General features: G+C 32.0%; 2 long non-coding RNA genes across 2 annotated transcripts; both read left to right on the top strand.

Annotated features, from left to right (window-relative positions):
- Positions 1-779: 779 nt before the first annotated feature.
- LOC134719010 (uncharacterized) lies at positions 780-3,476 on the top strand. The gene is made up of 3 exons (XR_010107483.1): positions 780-849; positions 1,609-1,670; positions 3,313-3,476. It is a non-coding gene; the product is annotated as an uncharacterized LOC134719010 (long non-coding RNA).
- Positions 3,477-4,857: 1,381 nt separating this feature from the next.
- Positions 4,858-8,711, top strand: LOC134719011 (uncharacterized). The gene is made up of 3 exons (XR_010107484.1): positions 4,858-5,181; positions 7,377-7,441; positions 8,614-8,711. It is a non-coding gene; the product is annotated as an uncharacterized LOC134719011 (long non-coding RNA).
- Positions 8,712-21,777: the final 13,066 nt, after the last annotated feature.

Here is a 21,777-nt window from a genome sequence, read left to right as displayed (position 1 = left end):
AACTATCTACAAAAGACCAAAATGACACAAACATTAACAACTATAGGTCATTGTACTGCCTTCAACAATGAGCAAAGCCTATACCACATAGTCGGCTATAAGAGGCCCAGATAAGACTATATAAAAAAATGAACGAAAAAACAAATATGTAACACATAAACTAAAGACAACTTATATGTAAGGCAAACCATACAGTTACAGTGGAGATGATGATGATGTTGCTAACACGAAATGTTATTTTTGCTATTAAATGGGAGATAACTCATTGTAAAATATGCAGATATTTACCTTTTATATGAATAATAAAATAAGTTTAAATCATTATTTTTGAAGTTGAAATTCAAGTAGTAAACTTTTTATGCCCCACCTACGATAGTAGAGGGGCATTATGTTTTCTGGTCTGTGCCTCCGTTTTTTCATCCATCTGTGCGTCTGTTCGCTTCAGGTTAAAGTTTTTGGTCAAGGTAGTTTTTGAAGAAGTTGAAGTCCAATCAACTTGAAACTTAGTACACATGTTCCCTATGATATGATCTTTCTAATTTAATGCCAAATTAAAGTTTTGACCCTCATTTTCACATTCCACTGAACATAGAAAATGATGTGCGAGTGGGGCATCCATGCACTAATAAATGGACACATTCTTGTTATTTTATCTTTTATATTGAGTTTACATTTATTTATGTCATACTATTGTGTACATAAAGTTAGAAATCAGAATGTTTGGTAAATGTTGGGGAAATGGAAATGTCAAGTATATAAATTGTCAATTTCTATATTTTAGGTTCTTTCTGTGAGATATTTTCATGGTGTGGGAATAAGACTTGGTGGTCTAATACAGCTAATATGTAGGTAGGTACCAGTATACTGTTTCATAAAAGAAATGAAGGTACCAGTATACTGTTTCATAAAAGAAATGAAGGTACCAGTATACTGTTTCATAAAAGAAATGAAGGTACCAGTATACTGTTTCATAAAAGAAATGAAGGTACCAGTATACTGTTTCATAAAAGAAATGAAGGTACCAGTATACTGTTTCATAAAAGAAATGAATTATCTGGAAATTTTGTGTGCTCTAGGCTTGAAAGTTTGCAAGAGTTTCATGACAATAATCTTCTATTCCTTTTTATCAGTACAAGTATGTGTGTAAATGTAAAGAGCTTTATGTTCTTCTTCACTATACTCATACGAACATAAAAATTGTCTTAATAAAACGTATATAAAACAAAAAGCAATTTGGGATGAGAAATTGTACTGATCAGTTTAATAAATAATAGAAATAAATTGTGACAACTCTGGTTATGTAAATATAACTGCAAATTATACGTGTCGATCGGATCAGTAATTTTTTCTCGACAAGAGAAAAGGCGCGAAATCTAGATATATATGTGTGAAAACCAAATTACTGATTTAAGCGTATGCGAATATTTATACGCCAAATATAAAAAAGAAATGAATTACTTGATTATTTAGTTAAATTGGGTTGTTTGATTTCTGGCTTAGTCAATATATTCTCAACATCAATTTAATACACATATATAACCGATTTCTTTATAATTTTCAAGCAGTAACATAGATCCTTTTAAACCATTTTAGCACTTGGTGTTTCAGGTTAGCATCAGCTTGTCTGTAAGGATCGAGGCTGAGAATGGCCATTGGAGCAGACTTTTATGGTAAGAACCAAAAACAAAAATTAAGAAATCATTACGCCAAGATCATGTTAATACCCTAGAATTTTATTATTCAAAGAAGAATTATATTTTTATTATACAGAGAAGTCATTTTATTCCATATTGATAGAACTTTAGTAGGTTTTTCTAAATGAAAAGGAATTTGAAGGAAAAGTGTATTAAACCCACAAAATGTTGCTTGCCTTAAAGCCAAATAATGTAAAAATCGTTTGATATACAATTGGTTTTGGAAATAATTGTCATTACATGCATTTCTCTCTACACAATTTGTCTTGAATTATAACTAAATATATACTGTGGAATCATTTATTTTCGTGGATATCAATTTTCATGGATTGCTGAAAACTTGCATATTCATGGATATTTGATTTCGTGGTTTTGTCAATCACTGTATACAAAGCCTATTCAAAATCTGCTATTCGTTGTACATTTGAATTTGTGGTTCACCAGTACCCACGAATTCCACGAAAATTGGTATCCAACGAATATTAATGAATCCACAGTAATCTGGAAGGAGGTATAAAAATAAATAAATAGGGAAATAAGATAAATTATACTGTCACTTAGAAATCTTGCTCTCTGAAGTAAAATTGTAAATGAGATGTGATTTGATTGCCAATGAAACAACTATCTCTCAGAGACTAAATAACATGGATGCAAGCTTCTAATGGTCACTCTATGACCTTCAACAATGAGCAATACCTATACCATACAGTTAACTATAAAAGACAGAAACGACAAAATAAGAAAGAATTCAAATGAGAAAACCCAACAGCTTGATTTGTGATGAATCCCTGAAATAATAGTAAGTTCGGTAAGGGCCATATTTGGCCCCAATTATAAAGTTCATAGTTTCAAGACAATAAATCTGTTAAGTTGCCTTAAAGACATGTTAGAAAGTTAAACAGAACTGTTTTTGTCAAAGTTTAATTCTAACACGTTGATTTTTACATCCAAAAAAGGTCAAAATAAGGGATTTTGGTGAAATTTGACAAAATCAGCTAGATTTCAACCAAATGAAGGACCAGGAAACAGAGTGCAGGCGTCGACAAGCTTAAGATTCAAATAAGACAAACATTATTTTAAAAGATGTGCAGGCGTTGACAAGCTTAAGATTCAAATAAGACAAACATTATTTTAAAAGATCTTTGTTGTCGACGTATGCGCTCTATGTTTCCTGTCCAATATTCTATGGAAATTTACCCATTTTCATTGATTTTTTCGTAAAAAATCAATATGAGTACAACTTGTGACGTCATAATGAAACGCAGAAACATAAAATTTTCAACAAAATGGTTTGTATCCTAGCTAGTCATTGTATTAGCTGTAATTTATCATGATATTGGTCATTAAATCTGAATTTGAAATTTACGCTAAAATAGGGGGCCATTTTAGGACCTTATCGAACATACTCCTTTGTTGGACAACAACCAACTACTTGTCATCCCTTGTTTGCTACTGAAGACTGGTTGTTAGTCAAATTCTTGTCAACACATCACTTCAAAACAAATTTACAAGAGCGTAAAAGCAGTGTTCTATGCATCAAAAGTGCAATAACCAGTTATTTATTCCTTTGCATTGAATATTGTTCCGACAGATATTAGAATGTATATTTCTTTTTCAGGTGACTTCAACTGTTGCTGCAGGAAATTATTTTACAATACAACTGAAACCAAAAAGAATGTAATTCAGACTATTTTTGTGTATGCTTGAAATAATGTTATATTTTTTTTACCAAAAAAAAAAGAATTGTAAAGATTTTCCATTTTTAACAAAGCTGGAAGTTGTTGACTAAACTGATACATCATACTTCATAACTTTATGATTTTACTTGTAGACCTTATCTTGATATCTTAATTATGGTCAATGTGTTATCAAACATTTCCAGTAGGTTGAAAATGGAGAATCTAAAAAAAAAAAAAAAAAAGATATGTAAAAAAAATTGTTATTTTGGTAAAATGTACATTTTCAGGTTTTCTGATTTGTTGGATATATATATATTGTTTTTTAATTTATTTATTATTTTTTGTAGTGTTTTTAAAAAAACCCCAGATTATTTCACAAGAAGCATAAAAAAACACATCTTGGTGAGAAAAGATTAATTCAGATTTTTAATGTTAAATGCCACTATAAGCAAGATTGGTTATATATCTTGGTGTCCATTTTTTCAATTGGTTGAGAAAGTCGGAGTAATGGGAGATAACCACCTAGGTGAACATTGATGACCTAAATATTTTTGTTAATTGTTTGAATATTTTATATCAATTTTTTTTATTGATTATAGCTATACCATCTTGTATTTTTGTTAGATATAGCAATGATGTGGAGTCCAAACAGGTGAATTTTTTGGCAAAGGGAGGAAATAAATTATTCCACTGTTTAACTCTAAAATTTATTGTTTTACTTAGATATCCATTTGTATTAGTTTTTGGTTTAATATCAGATGTATACTGGCTTTAATGACTATTATTCAGAGTTCTGTAAATAAAAATAATGTAAACAGTGCTCCAGATAATAGATTTGAGGGTGGGAGAAATTATGGGTCACTATCAGTAGAATTGATTTGGTGAAATTTTCAAGATATGTGATTAATTGAGAGTGCATCTGATATTTTTTTTTATTTATTTCTATAAATAATGGACCAAAAACAGAAGATTGCAATTAAAATAATGATAACAGCCACTCTGGCAGCCAGGACAGCAGCTCTAAGGAAGATGGTCAATAAAATCTTCAACCAAGTCTGAGGCTTTACCATGAAATTGAGAAGGCAAGTTTATTGAAGTCAAACAATTTCTATAGATATAGGAAGATGTTGTGTTAGTGCCAATGAGACAACTCTCCATCCAAATAACAATTTAAAAATAAGTAAATCATTATAGGGCAATGTACGGCCTTCAACACAGAGCCTTGGCTCACACTGAACAACAAGCTTTAAAGGGCCCCAAAATTACTAGTGTAAAACCATTCAAACGGGAAAACCAACGGTCTAATCTATATGAAAAAAAAAAAAAAAAATACATTTTCTAGAAATATGTTTTTAAAGTACATATTCATCCTTATTTTCTGCATGAAAAACGTTATTTACCAGTTTGTTATTTTGAGATACCATTGTACATTAACAAGAATTTCTATTACAATTGCACGAGTTAATTCTGAGATAGGAATTAATTATCAAGGGAAGACTAGTTAAATTAACAGCAAGATCTGTTCATTCAATGGGAGACAACTCATTTTCATTTTCAAATTATTATCATAAACCTTGGACTATTTTTGTTAGTTGTAAAATCTTTTATATAAATTTTACAATATGTGAATGCTATACTATTGGTATTTGAAGTGAGAAATCAGAACAATTCGTAAAGTAATCTTTGTGTTGACGTAGAAATTGGTTTGTTAAAATAATATATTTATTCATTTCTTTTTAGGTGCTTTCTGTGGCATGTTTTCATGGTGTGGGAATAAGACTTGGTGGTCTAATACAGCTAATATGTAGGTAGGTACCAGTATTGTAATCCTGTTTAAAGATAATGATTCTATAAATAATATTATTTGGAAATAGATACCGACTTCAGAGGCGGATTTGGGGGGGGGGGGGGGGTTGGTTATATGGTCCCAGGCCCCCCTGTTTTGGAAAAAAAATGGTTGTTTATATAAGGAATCACTGAAGTGTGACTGGAGCGGGCCCCCACTTATGAACATTTCTGGATCGCCCACTGGACTTAAGGGTTAAAGTTTTATTAGAGTTTAGTCAACAGTATACTCTTTATTTTACCAGTACATATAGTAAAAAAATAGCTTCTTAAATTTAATATAAAACTTTGTAGACTCCATAATTAGCTAAATTGGCAGATATTATCAAAATGCAATGTTTTTGTGGATTCTCTATTCTAAAAGCTTCAAGAATACCTTTGATCCAAAATGTTTAGTAAGGCCATAGTTATTATATTTTTAGTTTTACGAAATTTTTTGACAAAACCAATGGGTAGGAGAACGAAAAAAAACAAACAAAAAAAAACTGCTGCTGCTGATTTTTTTTTTAATACCAACCGTCAATATCAAAAAAAAATATTTTGATTTCACCAGGAGATTTTCTACTAGTGTAACAACTATTTTTTTTTTCTTGACAAGGTTTGAATTGAAAATCAATGTGCAACAACTTACTAAATCACCAAGAGCATAAATTTAGATTCTTTCATGCAGTTATGAACTAAAATATATTTTTTTTTGCATGAAAAACACTGGGTCGGAGGAGAAAAAAAATAAAAATCAACATTTCTAATTTTATTTTTTTTCCTATTTGGCAAAAATTAGGGTAGGAGGGTTCGTAAAACTGAAAATAAAAAAACTACGGCCTAACTGTAACTTATAGGCGCCAAGGGTAATATTTAGATTACAAGAACTATTACTGGATCAGGGAAAGTGAATTCTACTAAAAACTGTTCTTTTTGACAGTGTAGACTGTGTAAACTGTCAGTGTACAATAAAATCTTGAATGGTGAAAAATTAAACCTCAATTGGCGCTATTGTGAAAACACCAAAATTACATATTCAAGAGGTCATAAACTTCATAGTTTATATATTGTGAGGTGCCAAAAAGAGGTTGTGGTTATTCTGTATCAATAATGATGACGCAACAATTGGCCGTTTCAGAATCTAAAGCATCATGGGTAATTTCATTGTTGGTACCCCAAAGTGAAAATAACGTTTCGTCATTGGTTGAATTTCTATTGTTTATAACATTTTAAACCAATCAAAACGCTTTGGTGTACGCTTTTGAAAATATTACCCAGGATGCATTAGATTCTGAAACGGTGAATTTTTTTTATATGGGTCAACATTTTTAATTAATACGCGGATGAAATTTGAAAAAATAGGCAGGACAAGAGTTTTGAGTAAAAAAAAAGGCAGGATGAGACACTTGCAAAAAAAAAAGTCAGGGCGACAATTAAGGTAAAAAAAGTCAGGATAAACTATAAAAAAAAATGGCAGGACCTAACAGAGTGAAAAGTAAAAAGTCAGGACAGAATTTACAGCTAAAAAAAAATGCAGAACCAAATTTTTCATCCTAGCCCACCCCCACCCCCTAAAAATCAAATGGTAGCTCCCTTAGGGATCCTGACCCATATGTCAAATTTGTGTTATTTGGTCCTGATTTAAAGAAAATATTAATCTTGTGGCCTACTTTAGCCCTTTTAAACCTACCCCTTTTAGGATTAAATTGTGTTGTTGGATTGATGTCTAATCAGTGTTCTCAAAACCTTTCACATTGTTTCACCTGTAACATACAATCTAATTAAAAACTATCTCTGATGCCCCTGTTTTCTGATATGTCGCGTGGGAGATCTACCACGCGACATATCAGAAAACAGGAGCATGAGAGATCGTTTTTTGATAAGATTGGGTAACAATGGGGTTACATACATACAGTATTCCAGAAGTGATCCTTTAAAACAATTTGTATTGACTAAGAATAAACATATTTACACTTTTGGTATTTAGCTGAATTTTGTCTCCAAATGACCTTAGATCGCCTCCGAAGAACTTTTTGACGTCAAGCAACAATCACTTTTTTATTATGACGTCATTTTTTTTGAATTGTTATGTCAAAGTTTACGGGAACCTGTGTGATTCTACGTAATGGCGGACAAATTTGCATACAAGTGTAAATACGTCTATTTTATATTTCAGATTAACACCACAGCTTGTCTGTAAGGATTGAAGCTGGGAAAGGGTCATTAGAGCTGAATTTTATGGTGAGAACTAAAAAATAGATTGAACTATTCAACTATTTATTTCAGAGTATGTAAATGCACCATGGATTTTTTTATGTACATCTAACATTTTAAAAATGTTTTCTATATTAAAAGTTTTATTTATACAGGTAATCTGAATTGGGGTATATAAGAATAACTAGATGTTATCGCTATTTTGTGCATTTTTCCTTTGATCTTTTTTGTGATAATTTTCATATCATGCTTCTCGCTTGAGATGGAAAAATTATCGCTAGAAACTAAGGCCACGTGGCGTTTCTAACGAAATTGACATTGAAATTGACAACGTTGTTATAGGTAAAATAGCGATAAACAGATTATCATTGGTCATCTCAACTTGATTGCTTTTCTCACTTTCGCTGTACCAGCTCAAGCGAGAAAATCAATCTCGTTGAGATAATCAACGATAATCTATAATTATAAGATTGCCAACTATACTCCCGGGATCGTATAAGTTGTAGTTTGTGATTGTCTCTATTTATCCTCGACAAACTGACTATTCTTCTTCCTGGTCTCTGTACCAATCTCGTGATCGTATAGTTGTAGTTTACGTTGTGTTTTGAAAAGGGAAAAAAGATGTCTATACAAATGGATGATTTAATGCTTGAATACAAAGACGTTAATACATAGCAACCATGACGTTACATATAGAGAGCAGTAATGCGTATAAGTACATGTATGAATCCCGCGTAATGTGATTGTCTCTAATTATCCTCGACAATACAACTATCAATAAGAGAAGCAAATTTAGTCACCGTAAGACCTTCAGCAATGAGCAAAACCTATGTGAATGTGAATAATGCAACTGGTTGAATATTACAAGAAGAACTCGTAATTATAAATCTAATCTCTAATGCGAAACTTTGAAGCCAGATTTTTCTGAAATCACGGATTATCAATCTTGCATATTTGTCCATTTACAAATGTATTAAAAAATAGCAAGGATAGATGCATGCATAAATTTCTGAATTTACAGTACCAGTTTTAAGGGCCCTGAATATAACAAAATGTGAAAAAATTACAAACAAGAAATCCAACGCATTAATTCATCAGACTAATAAAGGAAAATAAACATGACACACATCAGCCATTGATAAGTTTTTCATCCTGGTTTAATCATTATGTTTTGACAAATATGTTTATTTCTTTTTCAGGAAACTGGCTGCAGCAATGATTATCTGATAAAACTAAAGAATGTTATTCAAAATTTTTTGAATTTTTCAAAAAATGTAATTTTTTATAAAAAAAAAAAAAAAAAAAAAGGTGTAAAGATTCTTCATTTTCAATTAGATTGGAAGTTTGAATTTACAATTTCAAAAATTTTGCTTTATATTTTTGTTGTGCTTATGGAAACTGAACTATTTTTTTATGGGCCGTTTTTTATATGTTGTTTCATAATTTAGATCTTCTTCTTTACTTTATTCCCCTACGGTCACCCCATGTATCTCTATTTCATTTTTACTTTGAAAATGAAATGGAACAGACCAATTTTACTTGTCAACTTAAGGTGGTAGACCTTGGTTCAGGGAGATAACTCTTTAGATCAGTTAAGCGTTTGTAAAAGTCAAGTTCATCAATGTATTTTAAGCATTTACTTGAAACAGATTGAAAATAATCTATGTAACATAGAAGCTTAGAATATATTTTTGAAAATGGTTGACACAAACGTACTGATGATTTTAAGAGTTATTTCCCTTAACCTAGGTCTACCGCCTTAAAATAATGGTCTGTCTAGTCCAAAGGCTTCCAGTCGGTTTAGAATGGTGAATCTAAAATAAAAAAAAATATGTAGTGTTCTTTTGAGTTTCCTGAATTGTTATATATTTTTCCAACTTTTTGTTATTTTTTTAAGTGTTTTTAGCTACAAAAAAGTAACTTGAATGCAACTTATTGTTTATAATTGATATATATTATTTGTATTCCATTTGCATTCAATTATTGTTTTTTAATTGATGAATTATTAAAACTGTTAAATTTTAGGGGGTTCTAAAGGACTGTCTTAGAGGGGGCCAGCACAATTGAATCAACAAAATTTTTCCTGCTAAAGGGGGGGGGGGGGCAGACATTCCCATAAATCCGCTTTAAAATGGGGCGTTATAGAAGATTTGTATCGTTTGTCTGTTTGTCCATCATTAGCTCTCATCCACAGCTTGGTAGATTTTCATTGAAACTTTCAGATGATTTTCTGTAATAAAGGTAGTATGTTTTTTAATTTATCATAATGAAATTTTGGGTTTTCCCAACCTTTTAGAAGTGAAAACAATGGTACACATTGTTGGCAGATACTGCAGATTATTTGAAAGTTTAGAGAAAGTCACATTTAATGTTGATAATTGTGGGTTAAAGTTGTAGATGGATAAGCAATCATATGATACACTTACTAAAAGCTATTGGAAAATCCAGAACTTTACATTAAGGGGCCCCACACCAGTCATTCCCTGTACAATCAAAACAACCCTATTTTTCCTACAGGGGTTGGGGGGGGGGTGCTTCATTCCCTAATAGATAAATACCACAAATATAAACTCAATACTAGTTATCTCCCTTTCTTGGTTACTTAAAAGGAAAAATATATACTACTTATTTATTTAATATAGATTAATATGCTTAGAATTTTGGTGTGAGTAAATATACTTTATATTTTAAAACAGCATGTGATTAAAAATATGAAATGAATTGTAAAACATATCCTTGGTGATTTAATAATTTTTGCACAGATCAAGATATTTAGACAGTAGTTGATTCAGAAATATCACATGGGGAGTATGGTGGGGGGGGGGGGGACTGACTGCCTAAGTGGGGCCATGGTCCAGTCATGTTTCAGTGATTCCCTAAATATTCAACCAAAAATTTAAAGGCAGGTCGGTCCTCTTAATCCAACCCTCTGATAGTTTTTTTTTTAATCACCCAGTAAATAAGTTGAGGTTCTCAAAATTCATGTATCATTTTATTGTAGCATAAACTATACTTTTTCTTTGTTTAAGAATTGTAATGTTTTTTAAATGTCATTTTTAAAGTTCGAGACAAACTGAGGATTCTTTATTATTAAATTCTTTTAATTATAAGTTAAGTTTGCAATAAAAAGCCTTAAGTTTGTATATAAAACAAAAAAAAGTTATTTTATGATTACAAAATTTAATACATGTATCAACAAATTTACATGATTTTCTTTTAATTTATAAAACTTTTTTAAACGTATAAATTAGAAATCACATTAGGATTATCTCCCCTTAATTAGTTTTCACAACACTACTATAAATTCAACCATGAGAATAGATAGAATCCTCAGTACTGTCATTTATTTTGTATTATTGTAATATTTTGCTAATGATACCAAACCCATGATGCAGATCCTTTTCCTCCTTTTTGTTGCAAAGATAATTTACAAACGTGGCAAAAAAAAAGCATTTCACTAGTAACAATTTGTTTGATATTTACACACACCTGAAGAAGCAGATTGTGTTTGGTTTCATTTAGTTATTTTGTATCGTGATGTAAGATGATTAATTGGTAAATAAAATTTATTCGAAAATCAACTTACTTTAATTGTATCTTGATGATAAGTGAGGGGGGATAGGAGGGGTCCTGATTCCGAAATCCCGGGCTTAAAAACCCGAAATCCCAAAATCCTCGACTTAAAAACACTAAATCCCGAAGTCCCGAAATTCGAAATAAAGAATTCCCCGGATCCCGAAAGGGTCAATCCTGAAATCCCGAGCTTTAAAACACGTGATCCCGGAGTCCCGATAAAGGTCCTTTCCCCCTCATAAGTGAAAGGGGGAGAGGTTTCTGTAGTCGAGGGTTACAATGATATTTCCATTATTTGGTATTTATCATCATCATCTTTTTTAAATTTAAGAATTCTTTTGTGAAATTTCTTTGTTGGTTTAAATAATACCTAATATAAATAATGCGTAAGCCTAACCTTACAGAATTGACCTTTGGACTTTCTGATTCCCTGATAATAGGTACAAATGATATTAAAATCATAACCTCACAGAATTGGCCATTGGACTTTCTGATTCCCTGATAATAGCTACAAATGATGTTAAAATCATAACCATACAGAATTGACCATTGGACTTTCTGATTCCCTGATAATAGCTACAAATGATATTAAAATCATAACCTTACAGACTTGGCCATTGGACTTTCTGATTCCCTGATAATAGGTACAAATGATATTAAAATCATAACCTCACAGAATTGGCCATTGGACTTTCTGATTCCCTGATAATAGCTACAAATGATGTTAAAATCATAACCATACAGAATTGACCATTGGACTTTCTGATTCCCTGATAATAGGTACAAATGATATTAAAATCATAACCTTACAGAATTGGCCATTGGACTTTCTGATTCCCTGATAATAGGTACAAATGATATTAAAATCATAACCTCACAGAATTGGCCATTGGACTTTCTGATTCCCTGATAATAGCTACAAATGATATTAAAATCATAACCTCACAGAATTGACCATTGGACTTTCTGATTCCCTGATAATAGCTACAAATGATATTAAAATCATTACCTTACAGAATTGGCCATTGGACTTTCTGATTCCCTGATAATAGCTACAAATGATATTAAAATCATTACCTTACAGAATTGGCCATTGGACTTTCTGATTCCCTGATAATAGCTACAAATGATATTAAAATCATAACCTTACAGAATTGACCATTGGACTTTCTGATTCCCTGATAATAGCTACAAATGATATTAAAATCATAACCCTACAGAATTGGCCATTGGACTTTCTGATTCCCTGATAATAGCTACAAATGATATTAAAATCATTACCTTACAGAATTGGCCATTGGACTTTCTGATTCCCTGATAATAGCTACAAATGATATTAAAATCATTACCTTACAGAATTGGCCATTGGACTTGCTGATTGACAGATTCCCTGATAATAGCTACAAATGATATTAAAATCATCACCTTACAGAATTGGCCATTGGACTTGCTGATTCCCTGATAATAGCTACAAATGATATTAAAATCATTACCTTACAGAATTGGCCATTGGACTTGCTGATTGACAGATTCCCTGATAATAGCTACAAATGATATTAAAATCATGACCTTACAGAATTGGCCATTGGACTTTCTGATTCCCTGATAATAGCTACAAATGATATTAAAATCATAACCTTACAGAATTGGCCATTGGACTTTCTGATTCCCTGATAATAGCTACAAATGATATTAAAATCATAACCTTACAGAATTGTCCATTGGACTTTCAGATTCCCTGATAATAGCTACAAATGATATTAAAATCATAACCTTACAGAATTGGCCATTGGACTTTCTGATTCCCTGATAATAGCTACAAATGATATTAAATCATAACCTTACAGAATTGACCATTGGACTTTCTGATTCCCTGATAATAGCTACAAATGATATTAAAATCATAACCATACAGAATTGGCCATTGGACTTTCTGATTCCCTGATAATAGCTACAAATTATATTAAAATCATTACCTTACAGAATTGGCCATTGGACTTTCTGATTCCCTGATAATAGCTACAAACGATATTAAAATCATAACCTTACAGAATTGGCCATTGGACTTTCTGATTCCCTGATAATAGCTACAAATGATATTAAATCATAACCTTACATAATTGGCCATTGGACTTTCTGATTCCCTGATAATAGCTACAAATGATATTAAATCATAACCTTACAGAATTGACCATTAGACTTTCTGATTCCCTGATAATAGCTACAAACGATATTAAAATCATAACCTTACAGAATTGGCCATTGGACTTTCTGATTCCCTGATAATAGCTACAAATGATATCAAAATCATAATCTTACAGAATTGGCCATTGGACTTTCTGATTCCCTGATAATAGCTACAAATGATATTAAAATCATAATCTTACAGAATTGGCCATTGGACTTTCTGATTCCCTGATAATAGCTACAAATGATATTAAAATCATAATCTTACAGAATTGGCCATTGGACTTTCTGATTCCCTGATAAAAGCTACAAATGATATTAAAATCATAACCTTACAGAATTGGCCATTGGACTTTCTGATTCCCTGATAAAAGCTACAAATGATATTAAAATCATAACCTTACAGAATTGGCCATTGGACTTTCTGATTCCCTGATAATAGCTACAAATGATATTAAAATCATAACCTTACAGAATTGGCCATTGGACTTTCTGATTCCCTGATAAAAGCTACAAATGATATTAAAATCATAACCTTACAGAATTGACCATTGGACTTGCTGATTCCCTGATAATAGCTACAAATGATATTAAAATCATAACCTTACAGAATTGGCCATTGGACTTTCTGATTCCCTGATAATAGCTACAAATGATATTAAAATCATAACCTTACAGAATTGGCCATTGGACTTGCTGATTCCCTGATAATAGCTACAAATGATATTAAAATCATAACCATACAGAATTGACCATTGGACTTCCTGATTCCCTGATAATAGCTACAAATGATGTTAAAATCATAACCTTACAGAATTGGCCATTAGACTTTCTGATTCCCTGATAATAGCTACAAATGATATTAAAATCATAACCTTACAGAATTGACCATTGGACTTTCTGATTCCCTGATAATAGCTACAAATGATGTTAAAATCATAACCATACAGAATTGGCCATTGGACTTTCTGATTCCCTGATAATAGCTACAAATGATGTTAAAATCATAACCTTACAGAATTGGCCATTAGACTTTCTGATTCCCTGATAATAGCTACAAATGATATTAAATCATAACCTTACAGAATTGACCATTAGACTTTCTGATTCCCTGATAATAGCTACAAACGATATTAAAATCATTACCTTACAGAATTGGCCATTGGACTTTCTGATTCCCTGATAATAGCTACAAATGATATTAAATCATAACCTTACAGAATTGACCATTGGACTTTCTGATTCCCTGATAATAGCTACAAATGATATTAAAATCATAACCATACAGAATTGGCCATTGGACTTTCTGATTCCCTGATAATAGCTACAAATTATATTAAAATCATTACCTTACAGAATTGGCCATTGGACTTTCTGATTCCCTGATAATAGCTACAAACGATATTAAAATCATAACCTTACAGAATTGGCCATTGGACTTTCTGATTCCCTGATAATAGCTACAAATGATATTAAATCATAACCTTACATAATTGGCCATTGGACTTTCTGATTCCCTGATAATAGCTACAAATGATATTAAATCATAACCTTACAGAATTGACCATTAGACTTTCTGATTCCCTGATAATAGCTACAAACGATATTAAAATCATAACCTTACAGAATTGGCCATTGGACTTTCTGATTCCCTGATAATAGCTACAAATGATATCAAAATCATAATCTTACAGAATTGGCCATTGGACTTTCTGATTCCCTGATAATAGCTACAAATGATATTAAAATCATAATCTTACAGAATTGGCCATTGGACTTTCTGATTCCCTGATAATAGCTACAAATGATATTAAAATCATAATCTTACAGAATTGGCCATTGGACTTTCTGATTCCCTGATAAAAGCTACAAATGATATTAAAATCATAACCTTACAGAATTGGCCATTGGACTTTCTGATTCCCTGATAAAAGCTACAAATGATATTAAAATCATAACCTTACAGAATTGGCCATTGGACTTTCTGATTCCCTGATAATAGCTACAAATGATATTAAAATCATTACCTTACAGAATTGGCCATTGGACTTGCTGATTCCCTGATAATAGCTACAAATGATATTAAAATCATAACCTTACAGAATTGGCCATTGGACTTTCTGATTCCCTGATAATAGCTACAAATGATATCAAAATCATAATCTTACAGAATTGGCCATTGGACTTGCTGATTCCCTGATAATAGCTACAAATGATATTAAAATCATAACCTTACAGAATTGGCCATTTGACTTGCTGATTCCCTGATAATAGCTACAAATGATATTAAAATCATAATCTTACAGAATTGGCCATTGGACTTGCTGATTCCCTGATAATAGCTACAAATGATATTAAAATCATAACCTTACAGAATTGGCCATTGGACTTTCTGATTCCCTGATAATAGCTACAAATGATATCAAAATCATAATCTTACAGAATTGGCCATTGGACTTTCTGATTCCCTGATAATAGCTACAAATGATATTAAAATCATAACCTTACAGAATTGGCCATTTGACTTGCTGATTGACAGATTCCCTGATAATAGCTACAATTGATATTAAAATCATAACCTTACAGAATTGACCATTGGACTTTCTGATTCCCTGATAATAGCTACACATGATATTAAAATCATAACCTTACAGAATTGACCATTGGACTTTCTGATTCCCTGATAATAGCTACAAATGATATTAAAATCATAACCTTACATAATTGGCCATTGGACTTTCTGATTCCCTGATAATAGCTACAAATGATATTAAAATCATAACCTTACAGAATTGGCCATTGTACTTTCTGATTCCCTGATAATAGCTACAAATGATATTAAAATCATAACCCTTACAGAATTGGCCATTGGACTTTCTGATTCCCTGATAATAGCTACAAATGATATTAAAATCATAACCTTACAGAATTGACCATTGGACTTTCTGATTCCCTGATAATAGCTACAAATGATATTAAAATCATAACATTACAGAATTGGCCATTGGACTTTCTGATTCCCTGATAATAGCTACAAATGATATTAAAATCATAACCTTACAGAATTGGCCATTGGACTTTCTGATTCCCTGATTATAGCTACAAATGATATTAAAATCATAACCTTACAGAATTGGCCATTGGACTTTCTGATTCCCTGATAATAGCTACAAATGATATTAAAATCATAACATTACAGAATTGGCCATTGGACTTTCTGATTCCCTGATAATAGCTACAAATGATATTAAAATCATAACCTTACAGAATTGACCATTGGACTTTCTGATTCCCTGATAATAGCTACAAATGATATCAAAATCATAACCTTACAGAATTGGCCATTGGACTTTCTGATTCCCTGATAATAGCTACAAATGATATCAAAATCATAACCTTACAGAATTGGCCATTGTACTTTCTGATTCCCTGATTATAGCTACAAATGATATCAAAATCATAACCTTACAGAATTGACCATTGGACTTTCTGATTCCCTGATTATAGCTACAAATGATATTAAAATCATAACCTTACAGAATTGGCCATTGGACTTTCTGATTCCCTGATGATAGCTACAAATGATATTAAAATCATAACTTTACAGAATTGGCCATTGGACTTTCTGATTCCCTGATAATAGCTACAAATGATATTAAAATCATAACCTTACAGAATTGGCCATTGGACTTGCTGATTCCCTGATAATAGCTACAAATGATATTAAAATCATAACCTCACAGAATTGGCCATTGGACTTTCTGATTCCCTGATAATAGCTACAAATGATGTTAAAATCATAACCTTACAGAATTGGCCATTGGACTTGCTGATTGACAGATTCCCTGATAATAGCTACAAATGATGTTAAAATCAAGACTGCTAAAATGATGTCAGATTTATTGACATGCCTCTTTGATACTAATCTAGCAGGGAAAGTGTCTTTGTAAAAACTGTATCCAAACTATATCCTCATTTTTTTACATAAATAAGGCCGTTAGTTCTCGTTTGAATTGTTTTCATTGACTTATCAGGGCCTTTTATAGCTGACTATGCGGTATGGGCTTTGCTCATTGTTGAAGGCCGTAGGGTGACCTATAGTTGTTAATGTTTGTGTCATTTTGGTCTTTTGTGGATAGTTCTCATTGGCAATCATACCACATCATCTTTTTTATATTAAACCTAAATGACCTAAAAATTTGGTATTTACTGCTGCTCTATTTGTGGATTGTTAAAAGCAGGTTTAATATTCATGTACCTGTCCTAAATATGCATTACATTGCCACAGAACTTCAAACACCTGTCCAGCTTTACCATCATGAAGGATTGCCTTGCCTGAACAAGTCATGGTTCAGTGATTAATGTTCAGTTTTGGGTATTTGTTTCTCTGAAACTAAGTAATTCATCATGTTTATTCAAAGGATAGAATGATTGTAAGGTGCACATGTATGTCTTACAAGGTTCATCGGACCTTGACCCTATTTTCACTGAACATTCTTTCTACATACAATTATCTCTATCTATAATGAACTTGGCTCAATAGTGTAATAGAGGAAAATATTTTGTAAAAATTTACAAAAATTTACCAAATTTATGAAAATTGTTAAAAATTGACTATAAGGGGCAATTACTCCTGAAGGGGTCAACTGACAACTTTGGTCATGTTGACCAATTTGTAGATCATACTTTGCTGTTTACCTTTTATCTCTATAAAAATATTCAAGATAATAACCAAAAACGTTAAAATTTCCTTAGAAATTACAAATTCAGGGGCAGCAATCCAACAATCAGTTGTCCGACTCGTCTGAAAATTTCAGGGGAGATAGATCTTGGTTTCATTAACAATTTAACTCAGTCAGATTTGCTCCAAATGTTTTGGTTTCAGAGTTATTAGCCGAAATTTACATTTTATGTTCTATTTTAAGTCATGGCGACCAACTTGGTGGGTTGGCTAGGTCATCCCACACATTTTTATACAAGATACTCCAATTATGATTGTGGCCAAGTTTGGTTAAATTTGGCCCAGGAGTTTTAGAGAAGATTTTTGTGAAGGATTACAAAAAATTACGAAAAATTGATAAATTGGTCATGTTAACTTATTTGTAACTCGATCTTACTTTGCTGAAAATTAATGTTGTTTACAGTTTATCTCTATCTATAATAATATTCAAGATAAAAACCAAAAACAGCAAAATTTCCTTAAAATAACCAATTCAGGGGCAGCAACCCATCAACTAGTTGTCCGATTTGTTTGAAAATTTCAGGGCAGATAGATCTTAACTTGATATATAACGCTTCACTCTCACCCCATATGGAATTTACTGACCCTGTATATATCATATTAGGTCACAAACACACTATGTAACTAATAATGTCATGGACTGGTAAAGTTGTTATGCACATTGGGCCATTTCAGTTAATGTCTGCTAAAAAGGGATGCACGGGGGGGGGGGGGGGGTCTCTTCCTATATAAAGGTATATACATATGTGCCGCTGGAATGGGTCCCTTTTTTGATCCGTCAAATATATCAATGGGGTGCAATTTTACCGAGGAATTACATCAATAGGTAGTAATTGACCGATTGTGATATATCAATGGGTCATAAATATATGAATGGGTTATGATTTCGCTGTGAAATATATGTATAGGTAGGGATTTCACAATTATTCAATATATGAATGGGGGGTGTTTTTAAAATCCCAGCTGCACACCTGTACCCAAAATCCCATGTTGAGACCCCCCCCGTGAAGGGATGGATATTCCTTTCTGAGGGGTGTAAAGTGTATATATCTTAGGGGGTGTAATTCTGGGGTTTTTCATACCTTACATGAACAATTATATGCAAAAAACTTCTGAGGGTCTTGCAGTCCTAAATAGTTTTCAAGGGTCAAAATAATTACATCTTGGGGGTTACAAAAATGCCTATTTCATATCTTAGGGGTGTTTTGGTATCTTGACAGTTTCGTTTTATACATTATCTTGTATTGTATTTAAGTGTCAGCAAAATTCTGATGTGTTCACCCCTTGCAGTAAAAATTTATGATAGGTCAATTTTCACCCAATATGAACAGAAACTCTACATCCGATAGGTCTATTTTTTTTTAGATCTGATAGGTAGCTTTTCATGGTGTTTTTTTTTCTTCTAAAACGTATAAAAAAATCTCCCCAACTGTCAGAAATTAACTGGAATGGCGGCCAATGACCAATCAGCTCATGATGGCGACCGTAAAATGTCTTAATGATGATGACCTTAATTTGATTGATTCAATCATAGTCCTTTCTTAGCAACTTTTGAGAAAGCAGTATTCCTCGTTTAACAAAATCAATGTACTTTGAGCTAGCTCTATAGAGTAACGTATACATGTACTCCATATATGCTGGTGCCGCTGGAATGTTGCTACACAGAAATGGAAAGTTGACTATAGAAAAATAAAATCATCGCGTTTGTCATAAATTTTGGTATTCAATCTACCATCAGTAGTCATTTCGAGAAAAAAGGTCTTAATACGAAGCAGATTTATCTGTGTCGGTAGTATCTTTAATTTCAAGTTCACTTGGATATATTAAATGTGACAATCATAATGATATTCCTCTAATTAATAAAGAAGTGATAAATTTCAGCGTGTGCACACTTGTTTTCTATATGCCTTCAACAATGAGCAAAACAAATACCGCGATTTGTCTGTTTTCTTTTTCTTTTGATTTATTCGTTTCCCGTCCGTGCAAGGTAATTATCGACTCTTTTAATTTTGTACATCATAGTTTTTTTTAACACTTTTTAAAAGGAAGAACACACAATTTTACATACATAGATATAAGAAGATGTGGTATGAGCTAGATTCAATAAGACACCACTACACCCAAGTCACAATGTGTAAAAGTTAACCATTATATGCTAAGAACGGTCTTATAAAGGGCCAATCTCCCATACAGACAGAGTTATCGTCCTTTCCTCCTCAATCTATTGAGGAGGAAAGGACGATATCTCTGTCTGTACGGTCTTATAAAGGGCCCCATTAATGACGAATGTAATTTTAACCGTTCAAACGGGAAAACCAACGGTCCAATGTATATAAAAACACTTACGAACCACACCAACAAACGACAACTATTGATTCATTACTTATGACAGGTGCAAACAAATGCAGCAGGCTTAAAGGTTTTAATAGGTACCTGCCTTCATCCTTACCTGTAACAATAGTGTAACATCACAACATAGAAGACCTCATAGAAAGACACACTAAACTGTACCATGTCAATTGAAATGGATTAACTCAATCAAAATATATATTAACACAAGTGAACATACACTGATCGAATAAATTGGATCTATGATACAATGTAAATACAAAATACATAAATTAAGTTCTCGAAAAAAGAAAGTGTTGACTCCTAATTATTGAAATTTCACTCTGGACTACGAGTAAACTGACAACCAAGTTAACAGTTTTTTTCCAGCTCTCCAAAAAGTCACCACCTCGCTAAAAAGAAATACCTTTCAAGTTTTACCACTTACACTATATACATTTCGATTCTTCAGAAATGATGATTTTCGTCATGTTCCCATTTTTGGCATTGGAATATCACTTCAATTTTGCAATCGGTTTTGTTTTTTAAATGAAAAGCAATTGTGTATGAACATTGCACATTGGTCTAGTGTTTTACAAAATGAGTTGTAAGAAAACTATGTGCGGTAATCTAAACAAAACATTGCAATATGTATAAAATTTCGAAAGATCAATAAATCAATAAATGTTCTAAAACAAAAGACTTTAATAGTTTGTTAATTTTTTTTTTTTTTTTTTTTTTCAGTAGTCAGGCTTTTACAATCCCTTTACCACCCCGTATAACCCCGATACAAATGAATCCGGACGTTGACGCGTTCGAAGCGATAATCAGGACAACATTTGGGATGACAATAACTTTGAATGCCTCTCTAGAACCTATTTGAGTATATATAAATATGTCAATGAGCATGTTAGTATCTTTATTCAATTATACAGTTGTTGTAAGTTTTAGATATTGTATAAAACGTTTGATTAAACTGCTAGATGCAAAACGCACAGACATGGTGCAATTTCATACGGTTTACGATGATAACAATGCTGAATATCTTTTTGTGCATACACCTTTGAGTATTAATACCTTAAGCAATACTAAATAACTATACATTGAATTAATACGTGCCTTCAAATGTGCCCTATAACTTAGAATAAACGCAATATCATACAAAATAAATTTTCTCTGACTGTATTGTTCGTTCCACCAAATGTGTCGCGTTCGTTGTGCGTTTTGAAATAATCACTGTACAGTTCGTTGACAAAAACCGTGACAAACATTTTCTTGTCAAGGTTTTCGAGATGGTGTCGGCGACCCTTTTTCTATATTTTATTGTAAATGTTTATCTGTTAACTTAGTCAAAGTAGTTGAACTAAAATTATCTGTCATACAAAGCCAAAATTGAAATATGTAACTCGCGTACATCTGCTTGGAATGTTTCTATTGAAAATTGAGACTTTCAATGATTTTCCAGATGAAATGAACAGTTAATAAATATATTCCAGAGAAAAGAAAGTTTCAAAAAGTATAGAACAGTCATTAA

The sequence above is a fragment of the Mytilus trossulus genome, chromosome 5 (assembly GCF_036588685.1).
Source record: "Mytilus trossulus isolate FHL-02 chromosome 5, PNRI_Mtr1.1.1.hap1, whole genome shotgun sequence".
In the NCBI taxonomy this organism is placed as follows: Eukaryota; Metazoa; Mollusca; class Bivalvia; order Mytilida; family Mytilidae; genus Mytilus; species Mytilus trossulus.
This window is presented reverse-complemented; position numbering and strand designations above follow the sequence as displayed.